At 32.9% G+C, this 16328-nt stretch overlaps 1 protein-coding gene across 3 annotated transcripts in view; it reads right to left on the bottom strand.

Moving 5' to 3' along the window:
* The window catches only part of LOC120420517 (transient receptor potential-gamma protein), a 236388-nt gene extending 220066 nt beyond the window's left edge, over positions 1 to 16322 (bottom strand). For all 3 annotated transcript variants that reach the window (XM_039583580.2, XM_039583582.2, XM_039583579.2), the window contains exon 1: positions 16136 to 16322. The gene's annotated coding sequence lies outside the window, so the exon portion shown is untranslated. The remainder of the gene's footprint in view (positions 1 to 16135) is intronic.
* Between the last annotated feature and the right edge of the window lie 6 nt (positions 16323 to 16328).

The following is a 16328-nucleotide window of genomic DNA, read 5'->3' as shown; positions in this document are numbered from 1 at the left end:
TTTTATTCATCCCCTAAAGTACTGTCTACTATGTGATTTACAACAAAATTTACCTGTTTTTACAATCAGATTTGTGCAGGATTGGGTCCGTAAGTTTGTCAATTTTGGCATAAGAAGACAACAACTTCCTTGGTTGCTGTGCACCCTTAAAAATTTCAGAATGCAGTTTGCGGATACATCTAGCGGCTGTATTAAACAAAATAATTAAAAGCATTTGTGTTGAAATAGGTTTGAATTGTTATGTTGTATTTCATGCCCACTTAAGATAAACAAATGATAATTAATGGTAACAAATTAAATAATCTATTTTTCTATGTTATGTCTTGATTTTGGTTCTAGTATTAGTATTGTTTAATTGTCTATCATAAACGAATACATTTTTTAATGGAATTAAAACTTTTTGATGCTTTATAAGTTTCCAATTGCTATGAGTTTTATCAAATTAGTTTTAATTTTTAATCAGCATTTTATTTTCTGGTTGCCGAAATTTGGACATGGTAGAGCTTCTAACTAAAATTTGGATTTGACAAGTATCTCAAAGTTTGTTTGTTTTGGTCTTGATCCGCTGTTTTTTTCTAAATTTTTAAATAAGTAGTTGCATGAATAATATTGTTGCATTTATTATCCTTATCCAACATTTATAAGATTCAATTTTAAAATAAGTTGTATGGGATTATTTAATATTTAGTACAAGAATTAGTTGTGGAATAAGATCATTTTAATTTCTTTCTTTAATTCAGTGATCGGTTTCAACTTCGAAACATTTGTTAAGATCTGATTACATATTTTTATATTTTATATTTTTATTATAATTGTGACATTACTAGTTTTTATTTAGTATTTTACATTTAAATTTTACCATTACTCTCCATATTTTATCTAACACCATTGTTTTTCAGGACCACTTTTTGTACCATCTGGGAGACTTTTTAATAATATTCAGTAGTTATTTCTTGTTACGTCTCGATTTTGGAATCAGTAACATTTTGTTACGTAGTTTTCCAAGACTTAATTATTCGATTGGATGAATCATAGCTTTGTTTTTTGCCTGTTTTTTTATAAATTGTTTTTGTTTTCAATGGCAATATTAAATTCCTGCTTCCAAAATTGGGAAAGTTGTATAAATCCCTAGGTTTTGGAAGCTGTTTCGAAGCTTTTGTTAATTAGCCTCTACAATTCCATCAGCTTTTGGTATATTTAATTTAACGAGTACCTTAATTTTTTTTTACTTTAATTTGTCATTTTGATTTGTTTTATTTCCATAATATTCCATTTATTTATGTAGATTAAAAAGAATAAATGCTTCGAAACAACTTGTAAAGTTCTTATGGCATATATTGATACTTGATCTTTTATTTGTTTTTCATTATATAATCGCTAATTGTTTTCATTATATTATATAACCCATATTACCATATATTTCAAACGCCTAACAACCCCCAAAAAAAATACTAACCCCTCTCAAAAAATAATCCCAGGGCCTTCATATATTTTATGGACTGGATGAGGGAGTCGTGGATCGCCTGGCCCAAGTCACATGAATGTCATTGTCTATTTAATCATATCATAAGATATGGTTGGATAGAGAATGATAATCTTTTAAGGTCCTTAAGATATAAGTCGGTTACTAACCGAACCGTCTCAGTTGAAACATACTGTGGTCATGGCCAAGTCCTGCCAAGACGGGGGTACTAATACATACATACATGCATACATAAGATTTTTTTATTTTTATAAAACCTCATTTTAACAAAATCTCAAAGCTTATAGAAAAACAAAATGTCCATCAGAAGTTGAGAGCAATTCTCTTAGACTTCGGATAACGATATTTTTTTTATTTATATGAAATTTTATGTGTACTTTTTCTATGAACAAAGAAGTCAGTGTCCTTCATAATTTTATCCCTAAAAGTTTTCATATAATTTTGAAAGCTGTCGATAAAAAGGTTATTAAAATATTCAAAAATCTGTACCTTGAGAACAGATTTTCTGATCAATTTGGTGTTTTGGGCTGATTTGTAGGTATTGCTTAGGACTTAAAAAACAAAAAAAGGTACATTCGAAATAAATCACCTTTTTTTAATTCAACAATGTTGACAACAAAACATGAGTTCGCAAAATATTTCTATTGAAAAATCTATTATTTTTTTTATATTTTTTAGATGACAAAAATGTCACGCAAGTAGATCAAAATTTACTAAGCGGTGTTGCTAACTTAAAAAAAACATCATAATTTTTGAAAACCATGGAAAAAAGGCGAAAAAACTATTTTGAGTTTATTTTTAGATGTAAAATCAAATTTTCAAAGTGCTTTTACTTCACATAAATTTCAATAATGTGACCATTTTCAAGTTATGACCACTGAAAATTTATGTTAATAACGTAATTTAAAAACTTAATTTTTATAGGATGCATATTATTTATAATTTTTTGACAGATACTTAGGCTAGTTCAAATTTTATCTCAAGTTTTTGTCCCTCCCTAGGCAAAAACATTTTAAAAACGTTACTTAATCCACCCTTATGTGGTTGGTGCCTTCCTCACATTTAAAGGGTGCTATCCAAAATAGACACAAAATGGCGGTGTGTTTCAGAGTTTTATCAATTTGACTCATTATTCATACCACTAGATTGGGTAGTCAGATCTTCATATTGCAGGGCACTTATGTGGTTACAACTTATGATAGGGTAGTCAGATCTTCAATCCAATTCGTGCTCGTTGAAAAGGTCTTATAATTAACTATCCAAAGATAGGTCGCATGAATATCATGAGATAAGATGAGATGACCATCTTATCTCATCGGCCTCCAAAATGTGCATAAATAACACTTAAGTGCTTATAACTTTTGACAGGGTTGTCAGATCTTCAATGTTTTGGACGCGTTGGAAAGGTCTTTTGATTACCTATCTAACGATAGGTCGCATGAGAGATCCGGACAACGTTTTCATCAAAATATCTGAGATCCGGCCTCCAAAAAGTGCGTAAATAACACTTAAGTGCTTATAACTTTTGATAGGGTTGTCAGATCTTCAATGTCTTGGACGCGTTGGAAAGGTCTTTTGATTACCTATCGTTGGATGGGTTGTATGAGAGATCCGAACAACGTTTTCATCAAAATATCTGAGATCCGGCCTCCAAAAAGTGCGTAAATAACACTTAAGTGCTTATAACTTTTGATAGGGTTGTCAGATCTTCAATGTCTTGGACGCGTTGGAAAGGTCTTTTGATTACCTATCCAACGATAGGTCGCATGAGAGATCCGGACAACGTTTTCATCAAAATATCTGAGATCCGGCCTCCAAAAAGTGCGTAAATAACACTTAAGTGCTTATAACTTTTGATAGGGTTGTCAGATCTTCAATGTCTTGGACGCGTTGGAAAGGTCTTTTGATTACCTATCCAACGATAGGTTGCATGAGAGATCCGGACAACGTTTTCATCAAAATATCTGAGATCCGGCCTCCAAAAAGTGCGTAAATAACACTTAAGTGCTTATAACTTTTGATAGGGTTATCAGATCTTCAATGTCTTGGACGCGTTGGAAAGGTCTTTTAAATACCTTTCTGAAAATGTATAGCATGATGGGTTTTCTTACAAAAACCACCCTTTTTACAATCTTCCGAACTTTTGTTAAAATCGTTTTTTTAGCATAACTTTTGAAGTACTTAACTAAACTCCATGATTTTTAATAGCGACTTATGGGACCCCAGGACGGATCGAATGAGGCCAAAACGGACAAAATCGGTTTAGCCAGTCTCGAGATAATCGAGTGACAATTTTTTGATCAACATCCCACCACACACACAGACATTTGCTCAGAATTTGATTCTGAGTCGATATGTATACATGAAGGTGGGTCTAGGAGGTCTAATTGAGAAGTTCATTTTTCGAGTGATTTTATAGCCTTTCCTCAGTAAGGTGAGGAAGGCAAAAATACTTTATTTCAAATTTCATTTCATTTTGTTAGTTGTACTACCGTGAATAATTAAAAAAATATTAATGAATTTTCGAAACCATTAAGTATGTGATCAGTATCAGTATCTTATAAGACATTTCAATTCAAAATTCATTTTTTTTAAGCTTTAAAGTGAATTATTTGATTGTAAAAAATACATCATACAATGTATTCTTATTTTTTCGGCATAATTTTTTGTTTTGCCTCCTGATTTCTTGGGGAAGTTTTGAAGAGGGAGGATGGGTATAAAAGCTTGAAATAAAAATTCCAGAGCCTCGATTATCCGATGATTCGATTATCCGAAGGTTTGTATGAAACTTCGAATAATCGAATAATGAACTAAAAAAGAATTTTTAATTTTCTTACTTCTAACATTAAATTTGAGTTCTGTGACATGCCCACATTGGCCGATACCTCTGATTTAAAAATAAATAAAATGAATTGAAATGTTCCAAACTTAGGCTTAGAACTTAGATTCAATTTAATAATGTTAAAATGGCACATCTCCAATTTCAACACTCAGACCTCCCTAACGCTAGCCTAAAATTACGATTTTTATGTTGATGGTAACGCCACCGTTACCGGAATCACCTTTTAACTGCCCTTCTCGGGAGTCCTTCGCCGACCGGCCCTGTCCCAATCTGGGTCCCAATGTCAATCGGTAAAAAAACAACCTCCATCTTCTGATAAAAGATATCTTATAGGCGGGATTCAACCCAGCCGGATCGATCTAATGGGTATCAAAATGAGATTTCATAATTTTAAACCGATACGAGGACATGACCACTTTTCTACGAGAAAACTCGATAAATTTTTGATTTGATTTAATTTTTCCCAAGCATTGCATCCCGTAATGACTCTTGATTGATCCGGAGAGCTTTTATCTACTGCAAGCAAGGCAGGAAAAAGTCAACTTTTTGTTGGCTTTTTGTATCTTTCACTTGGCAAGCGATCCCAGAAATCCATAGAGCAAATTGTAAGCACATATCCAGGTCGCAGGAAACGGCAACTGCAACAAAGGTTCGCAGCAAGCTCCGCCATCAGAGGCACACCCACTGCCACCGCCACGATGACTGACAAAAACAACTCCCGGACTTTGTCAGGATTGCACACACACACCAGAGGTTTGCTTTGATGCACGCAAAATTGAACATGATTTTTTATTATAAAGTTGTTGAGTTGTTGAGGTGTTGAGTTGTTGAGGTGTTGAGTTGTTGAGGTGTTGAGTTGTTGAGTTGTTGAGTTGTTGATTTGTTGATTTTTTTTTCTTTTTTTGCGTGGTTGAGTTGTTCTGCGTGTACAATCATTGCCACTCACTGACACACTCGCTTGCTTACCGTTTGACATGTGAACGCATCAACAATGCACTCAGCGGACATCCAGAAGGCAAGCAGACAGGCAGGTACAGCACACATGGCACACTCCGATGTTGTTGCTGTTGTTGTTGCAGCTGCAAGTGCTCCCACCTTTGCTACTCACACAAAGTGTCACTGCAAGAATCCAGTAGTCGATGACGGGACGTTGTGGAGAGTTGGATAATAACAGCCAGGGCAGCCAACCGTTTCTTTTTCCTCTTCTTCCGTTCGTTTTTCCCCCAATCTCGCTGTTGATTAGAACCCCAAGTGTTTCCTCAGGCGGAACGTTGTTTATCCTGTGCCAAAGCGGCAGCACATCAAGCAAACTTCTGAACTGACGTTTACCGTCGCTCATTTTCCTCACATGTAATGTTTATTTTTGCTTGTTAAAACAACATAACCTGGCACAAATCTGATTACACGAATGTTTTTGCTACTGCTGCTGCTGCTGCCAACTTTTGTGGTGCAATATTTTTCAAAGCTCGTATATTTTCATAAATATTCAAGCCATTTCCTCACACACACACACACTTGAATCCACGTGAGCATAGTAGGTGGGCCAGAAGGCGCGAACCGACAGCGTATCAAAGTGGCCGCAGGCCAGATAACACTTTATCAGTAATTATCATAACAAACGGACAGGCCGGCGTAGCAGGCTGGGCCAGATGTGTGTACAGTAGGTGGACTTCAGTGCAGAACCGATTGTGGATTGTGACACCAGCGTGGCCTGCTTGAATTATTCATTTTGACACAGTTCAAATTAAGTTGGTATTTTTTTTTAATGAGCGTGTTTTTCAAAAAACTTAAAAGTTTCAATGTATATAGATATCCAATTAACTAAAAATAATTTAATGTGTTTGCTTTTCTTAGATGTTAATAATTTTTAGACATGTTTGAATATTTGTGAAATTTCGAGGAAAATATTGTTTTGCTAAATCATTCTTTCTTTTAATAATGATTGTTCGACAGCTGCACCCGTGTACAATACATTTTACAACTTTTCATCCATTTAAAATTTGGAAAACATGGATAAATACTTTTATTTTTTTTTTAATTTTGTTTGGAAACGTGTAAAAGCAACTTGTCCCGAGACTTAAGGAGGTGAATGCACTAAATATCATTGTTTCTTTACAAATGTTCTTGATTTTAACCACCGGTAAAAAATTTGGAGCTGAACTAAGAAAAGTTCAAACTGTTTTTTCAACTCATTTTTTTTTTTTTGGCAGAGCCGCTTTGCCGCTTTTTTTTGGGATCATCCTTAAACCACGAGGACACTTTTTTGGAAACTTCAAAACCCGGAAAATTTTCAGATGATCGAAACTGGACTGTAGTAGCTTTTAACAACTGAGCAATTCTCTACGACTTCGCAACTCGACATTACAAAAATCACCAAAAAGCTAATCTAACAATAAAGACAATGTTTCTAAAACAAATTTAACCTGAACATAGAGCAATAAATTAAAAAACACATTAGTAATTTTTGATTCGAATTTCATTTTTAAAGTGATTTTTGAAAGTTTTGTTTACTTTACAAAAATCACTTTATTTTTCCAAAAATAATAACTTGGCCTAAAAATTGGCCTTTTGTTCCACTAAAAAATATCAAAAACCAAAAAAAAAAAAGGGGGTAAATTTGCCAAAATCTTTTTTTGTTGTGACAAAAACCTATTTTTAACCTATTTAACTATTTTTTCCGTATGTTTATTTATCCCGAATAGTCCTGATCAACAACAGATTTTCTAAAATTTGCAAAGACATTTTTACGAACATCCCTCAGATTTGTATGACGCTTTGTATAGACAAAATAATGATGGCTTATTTCGACCTAAGGGAGCGATGGACAAAGTTTCATCCAAAACAAAAACTAAAAATAGTTTTTTTTGTGAAATTCTAAAGCAAAAACAACGACATTTTTTGACAATTTCTTACTTTATAATTTTGTTGATTTTGTTCGGCTTTATTTATATTTAGATCGAGGGTTCGTCGAAAAATCGAAAAAATTTAACTGAACTTTTCGCAACCTAATTGAGTGTACTTTTCAACTCTATTGCAGAAAAAGTAAGTATTTTCAAAACGGAAAGGCACAAAAATAAATTTTATATATTTTTTTAATGATCTTGAAATATCGTGACCAGCCAAATTTAAATATCTTGTTTTTTTTTTGGTTTTTTTGTCCAATGATTTTTTTTTTTTTTGCTTGAGTATTACGAAAGGTGGAAAAACCCAGAACTCAAAAATAATAAAATTTGTTTTATTGGATTATAACAAAAAATACTCAGAAATACTCCTGGAATATGTTTTAAGAAAAGATGCTTTCAGAACTTTTATAAAACCATTTTTTAAGAATAAATATAACTATTGCGAGCAAAAAATAATAAATTGTTGTCCCCCCTTGTTGTGTTCTTAAATTATGATTTAAAATCGATATTACATTGAGGTGCTTGTTGTCATTTGTTTACAGTACTCTTTTTTTCAAGTTGAATATGAATAGAGAAAAAGTCCAAATTAAAATATTCTATAATAAGTAATTTAATAAAAATCATTTAAATTCTGAATTTCAAATTTTGTTCTTCAAATTGTATGAGTACATTCCTATTTTTCGTATAAAAATGTATTTTCCAACTGAAATAAAAAAAAAAAAAAAACAAATAATTTAAAATAATCGGTTTTGACCGTGCTTGATTTTTAATTTTTTTTACAAATAAATGATTAAAATTGTTGGTCGTTTTATCAATTCAAACATAAACATACCCAGTTTTCAGTTTTTAAATAAAACCATTACCAATTTTCACATTTTAAGGAAACTTCCTTCCTAGAAAATCTTTTTTATTTTCTCGCCCAAACTTTTCCTAAAAATGCAATAGAAAACAGTCGCTTGCAATAAAACTACATACCTCTTTAATTTTCCACTTGATTAAACATTCCTCCGTCTGGCAAGTTTGCTGGCTTGGCTGATTCACGTGGTTAACGGTGCCGAAACTGCCGCTAAACGCCTCAATGATTCTACTGGTACGGGCCGCCGGCCGGAGCTTATAATCAGCATCAGCATCATCACCACCTTCATCATCATCGTCATCGCCTGGATCAACATCTGTTTTCTCTTCGGTTGGGTTGGTTTTCGCACGACGAAGGAAGGAAAAATCCGTCAAACACAATCACACGTACGCACACTCCCACATGTGTATGGCGTTTACGACTTTCTGTCAGCGAAGAGGAATTCTCGTCACGTGAGTCGTTTTTCTCTCGTGCCACCAACACTGACTTTAACAAACACTAAACTAACCGTTTAAGCCTTGCCACAAGTTTTGCTACGTGAAAATGGCACTTTGAGCACAAAAAAGCAAATGTATGATTTGATTTATTTTTGTAAAAATAAAAACAAAATGGTCAGGTGGCCATTTTGTGCAAAATTGCTTCGTCACACGCATTTGATGCAAGTCCTAAACCAATGTACTAAAAACAAGTAAAACAGAAAAAACTACAAACTAACGCTCACGCTCACTATTACCAATTGCCGGAAGTTAAATTTATTGTTGTTACGATTATTTTCTGCTATTGTTACCTCCTTGCAATAGCATGGGTTGAAACAAGGTTGGAACAGCTATTTTCACACCCCCAACCCAACCCCGAGCTAGCCAAAATTTACACGTGGATGGCTTAATCGGCACCCCCGCCTTGTTTTTCCTCACGTGGCATGATTTCCGGTGTATATTTTCCACGCCTCAATTTACTCGCACTTTTGCCCGCACACACACACACACGCACACGCACACCTCTTTTATTGGCACACCTTGTGCCAGACGTGCGTCGACGTGTCGGTTCTGATTTTGGTGCTTTTTTCGGAATACTCTTGTTTCTGTGTTTTTGTTCTTATTCTTTTGTTGATGGTATGAGATTGGTAACACATGTATGTGTTTGTGTGTGTGTGTTCGTGCCAAAGTGAAACCGGATGCGTCTCGTAAACAGGAGCGCGCTCTCTCTTTGTGTGTTACAATCTTTGGTTTATGAAGCTTTGCTATTTTCTACCCATTATGAGACGGTAATGAGATTATTAGCATTTGATACCTTTTTGAATAAATCAATTAAATATATTATAGCGCGAATATGTTGTTAAACTTGAGAAAAAAATTGTTCTTAGAAAAAAATTAGCTAAACTTTTAGCCAATGAAATCATCATGAGTAATTTGCATGAGTTTAGAATAATTTAAAAATGTTTTTTGGAAAGATCAGAAAACTTTACAAAAAAATAAATATTATAATAGAAAAGTTTGTGCAACATACCAATAAAATTAGAGGTTGTTTTGATGACACTCAAAAATAGTTTATTTTAAAGTAGTAACTTAATAACTTCCTAGATTATTTTTATTTCCACCTAAGGCCGCTGCAAATATTTTTCAAAGCTTTTTTTATTGTTAGGATCAGGCTACTGATACCTGCACCAAAAGAAACAATTGCTCTATTATTGATAAGTCCATACTAGAGGGTGACGATTCTCGAGATTTTCAATTTCCCGGGAATCGAGAGTTGTATTTGGCTATTTCCCGAAAATTCCCAGGACCCGGGAGTTTTTTTTTTTCACTGTACCAATAGTGGCAATAATTTAAAAAGAAAAGTAATAAATTTGTTTTTTTTTATTCAATGGTTTACTTACAATCAATTCATACTTATTCTTTGAAACGTTAATTTAGGTATCTTCATTATTTAGAGGAACTATACCTTACTTTTTTCTGAATCTGCAAATACAAGATTGTTTCCTGAGCTTTTTAGAACGCAAAATTTTAGTTTAAAATGTTTACGAATAATATATAATTTCCAAGTATCGGAATTTTTGCAATATGATAAATAACGACACAAACAAAAATTTTAGAGGTAAACTGAAAATATACATTGAAGAAATATTTACAGTTATCGGGAAAACTCGAATGTTCACAACTTGCGAACATTAACTTTACAAAGATTGCCAAAAGTTTTTTTCCCAAAAAAAACTTAATATTGAGGTTGACGTGAAACACAAAATGACTTACTCAAAAAAGGAAATAACCTTGATACTGCAAAATTAACTTTGGGACTTTGGGAGGGAGAATAAAAAACAGATTTTTATGATGGCTATGCTCGAGAGAGGATAAGGAAATTAAACTTATTTTGAAAAACCTTAATGAGCCCTCTTAGAAATAATGAATAAAAATAATATTTAAAAAAAACTTTAAATTTCATTTCTGGGGTGTAAATGCTTGAAGGTATATTTTGGGGTTCACTTTTTTATGGCTTCTCTCAATTATAATTATTGGAATTTAAAATGTACACTTTCTGATTAAAAAGATTAGAAAAGAATATGTTTATTCGAACTTGAACATCGTACATTGAACATCAGCATCATCATTGAACATTTAGAATTTTCCAAATAATTTTCTGATTATTTTGTATAATTTTGCTTCGATATTTATAAGTTTAAAAGTTCCCGAGAGTCTCGACCGAATTTCCCGGGAATCCAAATCCAAATTTCCATTTTTTTGCTTTCTGGGTGTTTTAAAAATCTCCTTGAGTCAGGGGTATTCAAAAACACCTAAAAAGCATAAAATGAATTTATGTTTATTGGACCTTTCATAAATACAAAACTCCAGAAATGTTCAATTTTATGATCTGGAAATAAGAACAAGTACCTACATCTGGGGCGGATCGGGACACATTTGACGAATTAGGACAGCAGTTTTAACAATTATGCAGCCTAATATTTTGCCTTTTTTGAAGTAGTTTCGGTTAGACCAGATTCAGAGCAACAAAATATGAAGTTTTCAAGTGCTGTCCCTATTCAGACTGTAGTCCCGATTAACCCCAGTTGACGGTATTGTTGACAATCGTAACGATTTCGTAACACTAGAAAACATTTTTACATCAGAAACTAGCTGTACGACCATCAAAAATTCTAAAAACAAAATTGGAGACGATTTTGCCAGCTCGTCAAAAAATATTTTTCGGGGAAGACTAAAAAAAAATAGAATTAAAGTCAATTGATATCTTGAATATTTTGAGTTGATCATCACTGCCCACGATTAAAAAAACGGCTAATATCCACTTTTGGCAAAAACGAGTTATTAGCACCAGGTGGTAGAGGATGTTCCAACGCATCTTCTGAAACTTGAATTTCACTAAAATAGTGTTTAGATTTGGCTGCCGATGCGAAAAACCAAACGGCTAATATGCTACTCTTATGGGAAATTGCCTTGACGGAGATTTGGTGACAAACACTAAAACGCGTTTTTCTCGGAATACTTGATTTGGCATAATAGCCGAATTTTCAGATCAGAAACCATTTAAGTTCAAAATATATAAATGATTTTTGTAAGTTTTATTTTAAACTAAATTTTCAAAAATTCCAAAATTTGGAGGACCATTTTAATGTTGTTGAAAAAATTGTTTTATTTTGACTTTAAATGTTTTCTAATGATTTAAGGGGCTATTAGACTATGGCAAACAAACAAACAAACTCGCACTATTTTTTTTGACAGCAGGCTGACGTTTTTTGCAAATAAATACATTCAAACAAACATAGCAGGCAAACTGCCAAACTGCCCAAAAGTATGGTTGTTTGCGAGTTTGTTTGTTTGTACATATGTAGTAGTCTAATCACTCCTTTACTCTAAATATCCAAGGTATCAAATGACTTTAATTTCTGTTTTTTTAGTCTTCAAAATTTCATTATAGTGATAGCATTGTCAAATTTTTCTAATCACTTTCAAACTTTGATTTCAAAAACAATAAAAGCTAGCTTATACACAGCAAAAAATAGTAATCCAGCTGCGTTTATAAGGCCGGGGGTGTAAAATAAATGTTGCATTTTTTATGAAATTTTATTTAATATTACACCCTGAAATATGTAGCACAGCAGTGTGGAAAACCTACTTTACGAATGGTCAAGCTCATATATGCGGCCAAGCGGGCTAAGACTCCAGTCCTTACTGCTGGTGCTGGATATGAATCCCATTGGTTGCAACTTTTTTATGTTTACAAAAATTGTACATGCAGTGTGTAATATAAGTGTCTTTTTTCACAAAGGTGATGTGCATGCTTTTGCATGCGATTTTACCATCGGATTTTTTGCTGTGAATATTTTCAAATGGTTTTGAAAATTATTTTCCTGTCATAACCTAAACAATATATTTTTCAAACTTAGGCATGACAAGGATTAGTAATTGTCAAATTGACACAATTTGTTTCTGTTAAGACAAAAACGTACCTCAACTTTAACAGATTTCATTTCTTGGCAGATTCTCAAGATTAATTAATTATGGTGAGTAATTGATTAAGTTCAGGCTGAGAGCATTGCATGAATGTCATGAATAATGCACTGGAAATACATGTCAAAACATCTCCCTATAGTTTCGTTTCAAAAATCATTCCATTCCAATTTGTCCCCACGAAGGTCAAGGATACAAATAAATAATGACAAAATGTTGGAACTCATGTCCCATGCAGCACAAAACAGACGGCACCAGTCCAACTAGCATGATAGTTACTCTCATCATGTGCAACTAGAAGTGCCATTACGGTTGCTGAAAAATTGAAGCATGTCGTTTGCTGCTCATCCATGATTGCGAAGGAATCCAGCTGGAAATTCCTTTGTGCAGCTCTCCGCTCCCGTAGCTCATAACAACGTTGAGATGTTGTTCAGAGTGTCCCAAATGCCATTATTTTGATTTATCTGGGGCCGTCTTCATGATACCGGCAAGAGGTTACCCTGAAAGTGCGTGATTTATGCAATTTATTCTGGCAGATAATTAATTCTTAATGGAGACGCACGGCACTTGAGGCCGAAATCGTTTAAAAACTCATCCAGCTTTTCACACCAGAAGTGAAAATTAATAAAATAATCACTGCCGAGGGATGCCGAGATTGCTCGTGACCGAAAGTCATTTCGCGCTTGAATAGCCACCCGGAAGCCTTCCTACAGTTCATCCCAGTCCAGTAGAATCTGTGTGAGAGAGTTTTCCATGGGATGACTTTTCCATTACCCATCCTTTTTACAGAATCGGAAAATACCCATCTACTCGGTGGTTATGCGAAGGCCCACACACGTGATTACCGATGAGGGTAGATGGGCACAAAAACCACCGGAAGCGGTTTGCCCATGCCAAAACCACAATAACGCTGCCGTACCGAATCCCGGAAAGGTCGTTTGGAAATACTTTTGAGCGGGAAAATGTGGGGGAAAAAAAGTTAATTTGCTTGCCAACAAAAGGTAAGCTAGTTGGAATGAAATGATGTTTTTTTTCTAATCTTGCGTGGATTCCAATGATGAAATTGGAATGTTTGGCTTGGAAGAGGAATGCACTTGGGTGAGGATTTCGACGATTTTTTCTATGATATAAATCAGATAACGTTCAAAAATCATTCTAATTTTTTACTATAATTTTACTTAATAATTCAGAAGTTAGCTAAAAAATCACTCGTCTCTAACATCAGCACATTTCTTATGCTTCAAGAAATTAAAGAGACTATCATGGATTATTTTTTCTGATCTCTTGCGAATTACATATTTTTTAAAAAAATTACACAGTTCAATTTAACAAGATATCTGAACAATATAAATAAAAAATTTAAATTAGTCTTTTGAAAATAACCTATTTTGGGAACACCAAAAAACCATTTATTTTTCTTATATGCTTTCCTCGCAATTTTTTAAAACATTTCTAGGTAATTTAACAAATTTTTATTACAATTGAAGTTTTAAAAAAAAAAAACAAATCTTTATAACATTAGAATTTCTTCAGTATCGAAATTTAAGTTCGTCTTCCGAAATATAGTAATCCGCATTGTCTTACTGCTCAAAACGGTGAAGGTTAAAAATAGTACCGTAATCTGGGGTGAATCGGGACTACAGTCTGAATAGGGACAGCAGTTTTTAGAGTACTTAGAGCTTTTAAATTTGGAAATGGATGTACACATTTTGTTGGCCTGAGTCTGTTCTAACCGAAACCAACCAGGAAAATCAAAATATTGTGCTCCAACATGGTTAAAACTGCTGTCCCAATTCGCCCCATGTGTCCCGATTGACCCCAGTTTACGGTAGGTTTTATGTCTTAATTTTGTATTGAAAGCTTATCTGGGCGATTGTGACATGAATTCGGCAAAAGCCGTTTTAAGATAATAAAATTTAAATTTCAAAGATTTCTTGCATTTTTTTTTCGCCAAAAAAATGGTTTTCGTCAAATCTTTAATTTTTTTAAGGAATGATTGCAAAACAACTGAACTAGTGTAAAATGCATTTTAAGACACTTGTTTTATTCAAATTTCGAAACTATGGCTTGTTATTCCAATTTTTATATTTTAGTTATCAGGATTTAACCAAAAAGCTGATTGAAAAGTGATAATTTTGACCACTTTTGAAAATTTTTTCGTGATTTAAACTCAAAACCAAATCGTAAACTTTTGAAAGTATTGTTTTTTTAAGTTCAGGAAATTTTGCATTAGAATAACAATATGTATTTGTTTCTTAAGCATACATTTTAATTGGTATTTTCGTTTGATGCTGGCAATATTTATGAGTTTTCTATCAACAGAAAAACTTTTAATAAAATACCAAAATAATCTCATCTCATGGTAAATATTTCAACAACAGATTATCATAATAAATAATAATAAATAATTTATTGAATAGATAAGTATCAGAACTATATATCCTTTTCAATTTCATTCATAATTGATCAAATATTAAATTCTTTCACTATCAACATTTTCTCAAAATTTATTGAAAAACGTTTATTTTTAAATTCAGAAAGTAGACAAAAAGTCGACTTTTCTGTCGGGGCAGAATCTTTTCAATGAAGCATGACTACCAGTGTTGGCTAATTATGTAGCTCATCGCGTGATGTCTACGTTGAATTGAATAATTTATAAACCAGATTTCTTGAAATTTAAAAAAATATACTGCCAAACATTCAATACTACGCCCTTTAGAAATGTTAGTCTTGATTAAAAACATTTGAAAATATTGTTTTCAAAAAGATCGGAAAATATCACAAATGTTTCATATTTCAACATTGCAAATCGGACCATTAGTTGCTGAGATATCAAAACATCAATTTTCCTGTTTTTAAATCTTTGCATGGCAATATCTCAGCAACTAAGGGTCGTATCAACAAAGTTCAAAAAGCAAAATATAGAGATTTTTCTCAGCTTTTTAAAAATATTTTTTTCAAAAATTGGCAAACATTGGCACTTACTTTTAAAAATGAATAACTGAGACTATTTTCAAAAAAGTTACCTAAAAATGGCTATATCTTGAAAACGGTGCACTTTATCAAAATTTCACTAGAGTACTTTTTGAATTTTTATTTTACATAAAATTCAATTTCAATTTTACATAAAAAAATAAAGTTGAAAAATTTTTGCGAACAATATTTCGATTTTTGAAAAAATCAGTATTGGTTCAAAAAATCATAACTCGGCCTTAAGATTTTTTGTGCATTCTGGACATTTTTGAAAAGTTGGCCTTTGATGTCTCCTAAAACGTTTATGAAAATAAAATAAAAATTGTGTATTTTTGCAAATCAAGTTTTAGTGACCAAAAGTGAAATTAAAAATCATCAAAATTTTATTACCGTGTATCATTCACAAACTAATGATGCAAACAAACTAATGATGCAAAATAGCATTTTTGGGCATACCTCTATAGGGAAAATCAACTTTTTTAAATTCTAATTAATTCTGCTATTTAGGAAAGTACTGTACAAATAACATTCACTAAACACCGTTGAAAAAAAAATTCTTGCATCATCTTCTGCAATTTTTATGGTCTCGTCATCAGTGTAAAAATATTATGCTCATACCTTTCAAAAGCCAATTCAAACCCAATTCACATCGTTCATCATCCTTCCCTTCTGCTCGAACAAAACGTACAGCCTGAATAATTCAATCCCTTCGGTTTTTACTGCCTCTCGACGTTTGCCGTGTGCAATGCATCAATAAAACTGATATATCATAAACTTCTCGCCTCAACTTCTTCTTCCATCATCCCAACAC

Source organism: Culex pipiens, chromosome 2, assembly GCF_016801865.2.
Source record: "Culex pipiens pallens isolate TS chromosome 2, TS_CPP_V2, whole genome shotgun sequence".
NCBI lineage: Eukaryota > Metazoa > Arthropoda > Insecta > Diptera > Culicidae > Culex > Culex pipiens.
Note: the sequence above shows the minus strand (reverse complement) of the source record. Positions and strands in the feature narration are given on the sequence as shown.